Here is a 12,581-nt window from a genome sequence, read left to right as displayed (position 1 = left end):
GCAAATAGTCTGGCTGACGGCTTCAGTCTCATCATGTTTGAGGGACACTTTGTTATGTAATTCATATTTGAAGCAGGTATCCTTGGAGATGATACAGCATAGAGCAGAATATGGTCACAGTATGTGGTGCTGCTTTCATGGAAAAAAAATAATACAACAAATCATTTCTTTTGAATATCTTTCAGTCAAACCTGTGGCATCAGTGAGTCATTAACATGCAATAGCACAGCTCTGTGTAAATAGGTGCACAGATTATGTAAAAGTGGAAGTTTCAGAATCTGTAAACATAAGATCAAAACTTTAACTTAAAGATCATGAGAAGTAGTTTTAGTCTGCAAGAGTATACCTGAAAGTAACCATAGCAATGCGTGTTAGGCAGCTGGAAATCATCAATCTTTACTTGTTTGTACTTTTGAAGCAGCTGTTAATCAGGTCGTTAATATTCAGCGTACTGTTGGACCACTATTTTGCAAGGTCTGGCTAATTCTGGTGCACAACATGCAGATGGCCAGACCGTTGGATATGCCGTCCAAAACTCACTGACCCCCTGTCTGGCTGTCAGCGAGCCAAACAGGGAGGAAAACTCAATTATGTCTGGATTAATGCACTTGATGTCAGTATTATTGTCTTTTGCTGCCTCTGAAAACAGACAGAAATGTTAAATTGAAAAATCTAAGAAGTGAAGGACAAGGTGGGGACATGTTGATAGAAATGTCAAAGAGGTTAAGGGGCTTGTTTTTGCCACCACTTGCACCCCTCCACCTGATGTGCTAAAAGAAAAAGGAAGATGTGAAAGCAAACAAGGCTGGAGCCTTGGAGGCAGAAGAAGGGCTTCTGACCCCTGTGTGTGAGGAATGTGCGCAGTGCACAAGCTGTGCTGCTGGAAAGCCCAGGGATCAGGTTCCCCGTGTCAGCTGCCGCACTCGACTGTTCCAGGGTCTGACTCTGTGATAGCAGCTTGTTGTGAGAGAAGGAGAGAAAGGATGGAGACTGGAAGGACAGGAACTGCAGCAAAACCGGAGTTGAGATACAACCAGAGAATATGGTGTAGTAAGAGGAATAGGTTGACATTTTGAAGAATGGGCTGATTTGCTTTCTTGCTGACAGCTTGATGAAGACTGTCACTGTCATTTCTGCCTTTTAAAGCTCCTGTGAGGGTATTTTAGTCAGTTATGAAACAGACTGGAGGTATAACTGATGCCTCTTGAAGACTAATGAACGTGAATCATACCATCACAAATAGAATGGCTTGTTTAATGTTGTTATTTTTGATGCCTAATCTACTTTAATAACCTTTATTTTCATTTTCTCAAAGAGTGATTCATTTTACTGTTACAAGAGGGCAGGATGAGCTTTTTGTTTGAAAAAGTCTCCAGAGGACACCCAAATCCACACAAACCTAAACTTCTTTGCAGTAGGACTACATTTAACATTAGCTTGTAGCTAGCCTGTGTAGCTCAGAAATAAGAGTAAACAAAGAAAAATGGTTGGTCTAGGGCCCAGATCTGCTTTCAAGCACGCTAAAATTCACTCATTTCTGACCTCTTTGGGTACAAAGTAGTCTTACTTCATGTCATTTCTGGCTTAAGTAATGTCAGACCAAAGTCTCATCCGGTTGATTTTACAGTCAGATGTGTCAATTCATTTAAGAAAATTCAGCATGGAAAATGTAAAATAAGGGCTGTCTCTCCAGCCGCTCAAATGACACCTACCCATTCACACCAGTTTCAGACATTAATAGTCACAGTAAAAAGCTGTCACTTTTGTTGCTGATTGTCTGGTTTGTTTTTGTGGGTCATAAAGAGCTGTCATCACCTATTTCAACCCATTTCATGAATGTTAGAAAAAGTCTTCACAGGAGCTTAAAGGTTTTATTATGAGGCTGAGGGATGGATTTTTTTTATGTGTCACCTGAACAAATTAATTATAAAAAAGAGACAGAGATTTGTTGAATAGGCTGATTTTGAAATTTTTAAAAGGAAGAAATGTTTCTGTTTCCACTTAATCTCAATGACACTTGTTGGTTTCTATGCTATAGAGCCCAACAAATGCAAACATGTGATAAGTTGGCTAGCATGGTAGTAAACAGCTAAAGCCAGATGTCTGTATCAGTTTGGCTGATTCCCCTGATTCTGCAACTCTATGTTAAATTCATACTCGTGTTATTATAGTATTTTTTTCTTGTGTGGCCTTGCAGGGATTCCTTCACCTTTGAGCAAGCCTCAAGTGGCCACTCAAGGTACTAGGGATGAGAAATGATTTTGAAAATTCAAATAGTCATAAAAAAAGAATAGTTCATGTGATGATGATGGCTTTGTCCCGTCTGCGGCAGGTTGCAGTTTTATGCCAGATGCTGGAGCTGTTACGGGTCAATTTCATGTAAAAGCAGATCAAGCAGAACAACAAGTTGTGCACTGAAACCACCTAAAATGCCCATTGATTTTCAAAATAAAACAAAAGAGTGTCCAAACCGGGTAAGGCTAGCGTATCATGAGTCGTCAAGAACTACGTACAGCCATGTGTCAGTGAGGCATGCAGCAGAAAGTGTGGCGCTGTTCACAGATCAACTGTCAGTGGTAGGCTTTGCAAATATTGAATAGTTCTTTTTAAAAAAATACTACTATATTAAACGACTTTTAAGATCCATCTCACGACTCTTTTTCAAAAATGGAACGATCGACAACTGTTTCAAGAGTTTGGAGAGTAGACTTTCTCTTTTCAACAAGCAATGGGTGCTGCCCTCCCTTGTTTGAGACCACTCACAGGCAGACAAGTCCTCCTCGCTTGTGCAGGTGCAGCCAGAGCAGACGACTGCATGCAAATAAATCGCTCTGTCACGTGTGTTTCTTTTGGGTCACTTTTGCTGGTCTCAGGCCCAGAAAGAAGAAGGAGGGTTTTTATTTAGATTTTTTAAAACAAATCAGAATCAAAAATTTCTTTCTCTTACAGCGTGCAAACGGCCAACTGTGCAGAATAAGCAATGACAACAATTAGCGACTTCTTGTGTCATCTAGGACAGCCAATAGACACTTTTCTTACAGAGTTGTCAACACTGCATCTTACTGTACCAACAAACCAAATTTGACTTTGCTCCTGGAAGCAATAACCTCAACAACGGGTTCAAAGAACGTACAGTGAGGTGACATTTGTGAAGGTTAGAACGCAGAGTCAGCTTTTCACAAACTGCATACAACATCTCTGGGGAAAATGACTATGATCACAGGTGTGATGTTCAGCTCGCCCCCTCTCACCTTGTGACTTCAGCATCTTCCATCTTATTTAGTCTTGAAAATATCCCCCTGTATTCACCTTACTCTCTTACAAAGGAGAGCCACATCAGCAGTATCAGACTCTCAGTTTGTGTCAAACACATGTTCGGTGAGTCAATGTGAAATCTTCACCCCGGTTTCATTCTGCTAGGCTGCCTCTCAGTTCCCAGACATACCGTGACACATGGCAGGGAGGAAAATAAAGAGGGAGGGGCAGAAATGCTAGTGAGTGAGTATTAAGGCATCACACCAAACAGACTGTGGACTATCATGGGAGCAACATATGGCTTTTGAGTTAGTGTGTAGACAAAATAGACTCTGATTCAGCTCTTGATTCATACAACAGTAACCAGAGAAGAGAGATTCTAGCTTTGAGAAAAAACTACTTTGTCTGTATCTCATTACATCATCTGTTTTTTCCCTCCCTAGTTCAATCTGTCCACCTGTGACTCACTGCAGGACACATAGGCTAAGTATCCAGACAGTAATAAAGGATAGCTTAACTTCTGCTTTTTATCAAATGAGATCTGACTTTAGTGTGTTGTAAGAAGTAATCGAATTTTTTTTATGAGTACTTCCATCTATGGCTGCTCTGAAACCTCTCCTCTTTCACATCCTCATTTAACCATCATGAACAGCTACAAACCCAGCAAGGAGCATGCCCTCCTCTCACCTCCGTGACTTTCCGGCGGGAGTCTAACAGGCACAGACTGCTCCTGAGGTAGCAGCTTGGGTAGCAGAAGGGTTATATTTGTCTGTAACACATGTGGGTCATGGAGGCCCTGCTGTGCAGACTATAAGGGGGAAGGTTGCAAGGGGATATTTAAAGGGTCTACAGCATTGACTGGCGATGTGAAGTTCAAGTTTCTGATCCGGATGCAGTTTTTATAGCACATTTTATATTTTGCACAAGGTAAATGGATGATTTGGAGAGGTACACATAAAAGATGAAAATCATTTGCTTCTATTGATTTTGTGCAACTGTGCAACCAAATTTCAAAAGCAATTTATTGTTGTTGTTTTTTTTTTACATTTTTTGTGCTTAAGAAATCGCTTAATTACTAGAATAGATACCTTGGAAGGTGCTAAGTAGAAGGACAGACACAAAAGTTAATGGTATAAAGATATGTGGAAAGAACATTCACTAATAGAAGGTAGGGGTGTGCAATAAGACAATTTCAGATTGTTTAAGTTTAGAACAAGGCCCGATCTCAAATCCAGAGAGATCGACATATCAGCACTTTCGGTTGTCATCTGTTTTAGTTCTGTGCTCATACTTGGACATACATTTATATTGTGTATAGTGCACACAGAGCACAAAGCGGCGCTCTAACGTAGAGTATCAGCTAAAACAGCAGTCCCCAATATTTTTTGCGCTGGACTGGTTTAATGTCAGACAATTTTATCATGGACCAGCTCTTCTGTCTCCTCACAGGCTCTTTTAGCCTGCCTAAAGAAACTTTTCAGAGATGTTTGTTTTTTGTCCATTTTGCTAGATTGGGGGTTTGGTGTCAAGAATAAGTCATAGACAGATATGACAGATAATAAATCAAATAATGGAAGTCGAGTATTTTTGATGTGTGGACCGGTACTGGTCCACGGCCCAGGGGTTGGGGACTACTGAGCTGCGAAACAACTTTTCCCGGTTTTCCTGAGTTCTCAGTCTTTTGGGATGGACCATATATTCACTTATAGTGCAAGGTAGCAGACTTTGCTTGTCTTGATGTGGGATTATCACAAGCAAAGTGATGCACGGCAAAAGTGGTAAACTCAAGGACAGGGTCTATTTGTTTATAGGATGGATTAATAGACATTTTTGTTTGGATGGAAGAAAGATAAAGATATGATGGACACATAGATTGATGAAACTTAACAAGGATAGATGCATACGTCCAAGAATAGTTATAAAGATGGATAAATGCATAGATCCATGGGTAGTTAGTAAGGTATGTAAATAAAAAGTTAGTTATACTGCTACTGCTCACTGTAATTCTTCAAAACTTCTGGTATATAATGTTGTTTTCAAGTCTGCCTCAGGGATGTTGCCCAGCTTGTTGGTGAGGGAGCAGACATCTGAAAAGCAGAAGTGACGGTACTGCTAGGCTAGAGGGGTTAGCCTTTAAGCCTAGCATGGATCCCATATCTTGTTGCCCTCTTTTGTTTGCGTTTGAATTGAGTTCGCTCCCTTTTCTTTCTGACTGTCACAGATTGAATTCACTGCTGGCATAGTATGGCCAAATCCCAACCAAGTAATACAATGCATTTCTTGACCATCATTTTGCCCTGATGTGTAGTAGGGTCCCTTGGGTTTAAGCTATCCAGACCAGAATGTCTGGGTTAAAAAATATTCATGTTGATGCTAGGAAGGGCTGCTGCATCCATGTGCACTAAAAAACCTGAAGTTGGACAACGTGCCAAATTTCAGGTGATGAATTTGGAGTCGTGGACAATTTTCTCCTTTTGGTGATTTGCCAGTCGTAATCTTTTTGACCTCCCACGAAACAGAGAAAACACCTTCATCTTCCCTTTTTATGTAACAAGGGATTGTGTACTGCCACCTACTGAGTTGGAATATGTATGCTTGATAATGTTAACTGATAAATTTATAGAATTTTATAAATACTGATGAAATGTTCCCATTAACATCTGGTTATTTCCTGCACTGATAAACTCTTCCCAGACAGACTCATCAGACTTGAAAAGACTCAATGGCAGCATTGTTTTCAACCTTCATTGTGACATTTTCTGTTTAACACATCGTTGACCTTTGCATCATGCAAGGAAAGTTGGCGCAGGCTTTACTGGCAAGCACTGAGGCCCATGTGGAGAACAGCAGCTGCTGAAAATGAAACACTGAGGACTGAAGACAGACAGACAGACAAACGGTAATGACCGTCTGTCACATGTTAATGGATATGAATTAAGAATTCATGTCTGCTAATCATCAGTGAATCATTAAGTCTTCAAAGAGGTGATTAGTAGTTTTAATCAAAACATGTTTTGAACAATGTGATCAATTGAATGCCAACAAATGGCATTTTTGCTCAACCTCTCCTAAAGAAGTCTCTTTTTGTTGAATCATGCCATGGTTTAGCCTCAATTAACCATACCCAGCTTTGTCTTTTTGTGTTAAAGTTTTCAAAACCAAGAACTCAAAGAAAAATAAACCACACAGAATCCACTGTGGAGGGGCCAGACCAGCCTTTAATGCTTTTTTTTTTAGCCCCAAATGAAGACACATCGTTTAAAACATCACAGCAGTTTGATACGTGTGAAACTGTGTCCCCTGAGGTCAGTAAAGAGCGCTTCATGTTTACCACCTTAGCCTGTGGAGCTTTATAGTCACCACTCTATGGGAAAACCAGTCGATCTTAGTTTAGTGAGTCCAATTTTCCCTGACAGATTGCTCCCTTGCTGGTGTTGTTGACCGGGCCACTTCCTGTGGTCACCTATGATTTCCTGCCGCTGTCCCTACCCAACACCAATATATTCTGAAGTTTGGGAAACAATCTTAGCTTGGATAAAATGGCATGCTCTACTTTTTGCAGTCCAAAATGTATGGTTTTAGTTACTTTTTTATCCTGAAAATGTTCCCCTGCACAACTTTAATTTCCCAGAGGATGAGGAGCCAGAATGGGAACTGAAGCCTCAATCTCCCATCCACTGAACCAGCTCGATTCAAACAAAGAAGTATTAAACAAGAGCTCAGGCTTTTTTGTGTGCTGTGAGCTTCAGCGGTGTCTCATATGGGGAACAAATAGTCTGTGTAAGCACTGAACACCAGAAACCTCCTGATTCTGTGAGACAGACCCTGTATGGACAAGTCAGGCTGGAGGTATTACATTTCACAGCCTCATTAGATTTGTTTGATATGTGCATTTAATTTGTGATGGTAAATTGTAATTCATAATGTAGATAACATATGGTGCTAAACACAAGAGCTTTTTTATTACCAAGGTATCTTTTTACATCCAATGGTGCGGTCCCAGGAAACAGTTGAAACACTGCTGAAAAATTCAGTGCTCTCTTGGCTGCTCTGAGCGCAGCTTTTATCACCACAGACACATCCAGTAGCTGTATTTTAGGATTTCACTGACAGATGCACATTTTTAAGCCACAACAAGGCGTCCCTGATCCTCAGATGGCCTTACTCGGAATCTGTTTTACCGATGGCCACGGACAGACACAGAATACTAATACTTTGGTTTGGAACATTTGTAGCCCTTATTGAAAATTCAGTCCACGGTTTCTTTTGACTTTCTAAATCTGTGACTGTTTTAATGTTGTTCCTCATAGTGCTCATAGCGAGTGCAGATCTTGTTTACAGTATTGATCAGGATGTCTTAAGTATGGGATAATGTGTATTTAACAAGTGATTATGCAAAATAGAATCCTTACAGTGTGAACACATCCCTGTTAGTAAACCCACCTAACAAAATGAGTTTTGGTGATGTAATTACACAGCTAAATAAAGGTCATTGATTCCACCATGTTATGGCTAGCCTGCTAAATTAGCATGCTAACAGACATTTTTGCCACAGTGTCAACAAGCAGAGGTGATATTATCTGTCCTTTATTTACATCAATTAGATTTAATGTTGGTGATCAGGTTGTTGCTGCGTTGCTTTTGCTGTTGAGAATTAATCCTCATTACTTTGGCGGGTTTACCTACCAGAATCAAGGATCAACGCTGGGGATAGATGGAGTGACAGCTGTCTTTTAAGTGGTGGAAAATCTCTTATTTTTTGTTGACTCATCATGTCTGAATGCAAGTTTACAGTTAAGAAAGAGGCAAGTCTTACTTGGCATTAGCAGATAAAAAGAGGTTAGGTGTTAATTACTGGTTTGGAAACTGAATATTTTATCATACTACAGGATTTACTTCTTGAGAGATTTGACTTCTGTGCTCATGAAATCAGATAAAGTTGACAAAAAAGTTTATCTGTGTCCTTGAAAAATGATGTAAGTACAAAGCAAAAACACCCAAATGCAATTTTATGGCTCCAAGTAAGCCAGCTTTGCTAAAAGTATTTGGATTCTGTTATTCAAGATGTTTCTTTCCAACCTTGTTGTTAATATTGCAGGTCCAATTGTACTGCTTACTTTGGAGGCTGTGGCTCAGGGGAGACATACAAACACATATAACTACAGTAAAGACATATGCACCTGCAGTGTGTATGTTTAGAACACAGAATGCACCTGTGAGAAGCTTTTTTCAATCTGCTGAATGGACAAAATACAGTGGTGATATGTCCCAGCCTTAAAAGGCTTAGAAGGTTCACTGTAGAAAAAGCCTCATGTTGACATGAATCATTACTTCATATTGCTTATTTTTTCTACACACAGCTTTATGCAATATCTTCATTCATCTTTTCTTCTTGACAACCTTTATGCTTTGCTCTTGTTTTATGTTGCAGTACTGCAGTTAAACAGCAAAATGTATGAACCTTACATCTTAAAGAGGGGGTATTGTGCTTTTTTCAGGCTTTATACTAGAACACGACCGATATGGGATTTTTGGGGCCGATGCCGATACTGGGGGCAAAAAAAAAGCAGATATCCGATATATCGACCGATATCTGATATATCGGCTGATATATATAATAAATTCATTGATATACACAGGATATATACTGTATATGAACACAAATTATTATAACACCCATGTGATTCAAGACAGAGACAGAACACTATTTAATTAAAGAAGTCCAACTTTAAACACAGTAAGTAGAAAAAAAAGTCAAACTGTAAACACACAATGAGCAACTTACATGACGTTACAACACTGTATTATAGTCTTGCATTAGATAATGGTGGACATGTGAAATAACAGTATCATTTTTCTCTGTTTATCTCTCAAAAAAGTAACTAACACGACGTTAAAACGCCGTTCTTAAGTCTTACGTTACATAATGGTGGACGGAGGGGGCGGGCACTCGGGCAGTGTGCAGCCCAACTCACAGACACACAGGAGCAGGAGTGACAGAATCTCGGTGGAGCAAAATTTTTTATAATCGGCTACATTTTGGCCGATGTTGATTTATCGGTGACAGGCATAATCGTCCTGATTAATTGGACCTACTTTATACTATCCATTTGCAACCACTCTATCGTAGCTTTTAGTGATTTACATCTGAAAAAAATTACTGTATTTCTTAAATTGGTGTTTTAGAAAACCCTTAGTTCAGCCTTCATCTGAAACACTGCAGTAAACCTGCTGCCTCTTTAAGGCTCTGAACCTACCCCCTTCCCTCTGATTGGCCAGGCATCTGGAGGCCTGTGGGGGCCAGATCTATGAGCAGACCTTGGTGTTTGAGGTTCCGCCCATCCTGTTTTGAGCCAGTCAGGAGGACCATATGCAATGACATCATTATTTCAGCAAACCTCATTTAGCTTTTGCTATTTTTACAACGGACCATTTTGACAAGTTTACAGACAGATTTGAGGGTTTCTACAATGCATTAATAGCTGTTTAAAAATCTGCACACATTTGGTATTAACATTCAAAATTGTTACTTTTTATCCAAGATTATTTGAAAGCAAAATACCCCCCCTTTAATGATAAGTTAAAGCTGGCTTATTGTAGAATATACTTACCCATTATAATGCATAAATGTGCTTTGTGACTTCAAAACAGTAGCAATGCAACTAATATCCATATGTAGTTGCTCATTACACCATTGTTTATCCTTCTGTTGTGTATTTTTAACTTATGGCTGTTGTAAACACATAAAGTCTTTTAGTAGGAGAATAAAAACAATGATGTACCCTTTTGAATTTCTCATCAAAGGTCACATTTTATCTTGCTGTTCCTACATGGATAAAACAGCCACTAGTCTTTCTCTATTTGTCTGTTAATTTATAGATTTAGCCATGGTTATACCTGCTTTTCATGCATGGCCATTTGTTTCCTCTGGACCAGACAACAGCATAGTATAAATTTTAGTCCACGGTTCCACTGCCAGCCCCATTCAGGGTATGCACATGAATTAATCCCAGAGTTATTTACCATTTCGATTTTTTGCAGCCTAGTCCCAGCAGTGCTGTTGACCAGGCTCTGTGAGAAAGACATGAAATTGTAAAGGGGCTGTGGTACCAGATCCGCAGCACAGCATGTGAATCCATTTACACATGGGTGTATCCTTCAGACTGTGAAGAGTGTGTGTACTCAAAGATTGTTTAAGAAAAGAGAATAAAAGTGTGGGAGGCAGCAGGTTAAGAGAGGTCATTCCCTGCAATATTAGAGTTAAATGATACCAGACAATGTGGGATTTTCCCTTGAATGAACCCTTAAATGGATGATAGCTTTAACTGCTGTCAAACTATGAGCTCCACACACTTTTTCCTCATACACATCCAACATAAAAGCTCAACAAGTAAGAAGCAGCAACAAACAAAAGATAATAAGTAGGTTATGTCCACCGGAGTCCAAAACAAGTGAAAAATAGTTATTTTTCTCAAGGACTCCAGGTGAGTGAACATGTCTGTGCATGCACATGGCATGCATGCAGGTCACACTGACTTGGACTGGGTGCATGGAACAGGGGCCAGGTTTCAAATCACCACAACAGACCCACTGCACTTGCTCCACTACTGCTGGAACACTGCAGAGCTGCATCTGGTCCTCATCTGGACCTGTGGGCTGCTTGGATGTCCACCAAGGCAAGCTCAACCAGAGCCACAGATAACATGGCAAAGCTGAAACACTGACAGCAGCAGGCTCCAAGTGATGGCAGATGTCACTGAATGTGGCTGAAGTTTTAACAGTGCATTTTTATTCTGGAAACACTGACTTAGCCTGAAATCGATCTCCTCTAATACTATTTACTATTCTCCCTGGTGATTGAGAGTGTTATTTTATGGTGTCATCTTAAAGTTAAAGAGGGGTTATTGTGCTTTTTCAGGTTTTATACAGTCACTCCAGTGTCCCTGTAGTAGCTTTACATGATTTACAGAAAAAAAATCTATATTTTTCTTACAGTGGTGTTTTAGAAAACTCTTATTTCAGCTCTTCCATTTAAGCTGCTATCTCTTTAAGACTCCCCCTTCCATAACCCCACTTCTCTCTGATAAGCCAGCATTCTGGAGGCCTGTTGGGGGCAGTGCTATGGACAACCCCTGGTGTTTGAGACCCTTAAATGTGTCATGAACCAGTTAGGACATCATTTTGTGATGACCTCATCACTTCATGAAGTCACAGGAAGAGCTTGTGAGGATCACATGTAATTTCTAAAATGGATCTTTTTGATCTGTTTACAGACAGATCCAAGGATTTCTACAACATATGAATATGCAGCAGTCTGAAAATGTGTGTGTTTTGTATAATCATCCAACATTGTTACTTTATATTCATGATTGAAATGTGCAGAAGTATATCATAGCCCTTCTTTAGTAAAAAGTTAAAGCAGGGCCATTGTAGAATACACTTGCACATAATAGAGCATATTGCAATTTTTTTTCTGACTTAAAAATAGCAAATATGCAACTAATATCTGGAGGCCTGTTGGAGCGAAGCTATGGTCAGGCCTTGGTGTTTGTTGTTCACACCTTCAACATGTCATGTGCCAGTTAGAAGATCCTTATATGATGACCTCATCATTTTAGGAAATCCTGGGGAAAATCTGTATTATTATTAGTTCAGTTTAGACATCCAGCAGTATTACTGTATTAATGCAGTATTACAAACCTCAATTAAAGAGGGGTTTTATACCCCAGCTTTAATCAGTTAAACCCAATTAATTTACTTGAGTATTCCAAAGTGCATCAGGAAAAGTAGTGGACATTGACTGGTCAGTATCAAGCCAGCTAGACAAACAGATGGGTGTTAATCTAGACAGATGGACCCACCTTCAATGCAGCCAAATGGTTACAAAGAAATATGGCTCCCCCAAATCTTAAAACTTGAAATAGAAAAGGGTGCAAAGAGAAACCAGACTTTCCACCAAGACAAGAACAAGGAGAGTCAGTACATTTCAGTGGGTGTCAAATAAATAGTTGCAAAATATCGGGGGTTTGGTCTGTTGTCTTGTGTTGGATTTCTCCTACCCACGCTTCTCTTTCTGTCTTTGTCTCAGCCTCAAAGTGGTTAATGTTCGATGAATGGAAAACAGCAAATAAGCCAAACATTCCTGTTGAGGCTAGTTTCTTCAAATCCTCCAAAACAAAAGGAGTTTTTCCTCCATTTACCTCAGTTGGTATCAAGCAATGCAGGTGGTTAAGATGTTATTTGCTGAGGTGTGTGAGGGACAGGGACTGTGGTAAAGTTTAACGGAAGTTGGCATTAACTGTAGGAAATGATATTCATATTTTGCA

The 12,581-nt window shown here is 39.7% G+C and overlaps 1 protein-coding gene across 2 annotated transcripts in view; it reads left to right on the top strand.

The window, feature by feature from the left end:
• arhgap24 (Rho GTPase activating protein 24) overlaps positions 1 to 12,581 on the top strand; it is a 93,510-nt gene that overhangs the window by 9,119 nt on the left and 71,810 nt on the right. The window lies entirely within an intron of this gene.

The sequence above is a fragment of the Halichoeres trimaculatus genome, unplaced genomic scaffold (assembly GCF_033239565.1).
Source record: "Halichoeres trimaculatus isolate MK-OKI-2021-1 unplaced genomic scaffold, fHalTri1.1 fHalTri1_scaffold_16, whole genome shotgun sequence".
In the NCBI taxonomy this organism is placed as follows: Eukaryota; Metazoa; Chordata; class Actinopteri; order Labriformes; family Labridae; genus Halichoeres; species Halichoeres trimaculatus.
The sequence above is the reverse complement of the archived record's forward strand: the minus strand, read 5'-3'. Positions and strand labels throughout refer to the sequence as shown.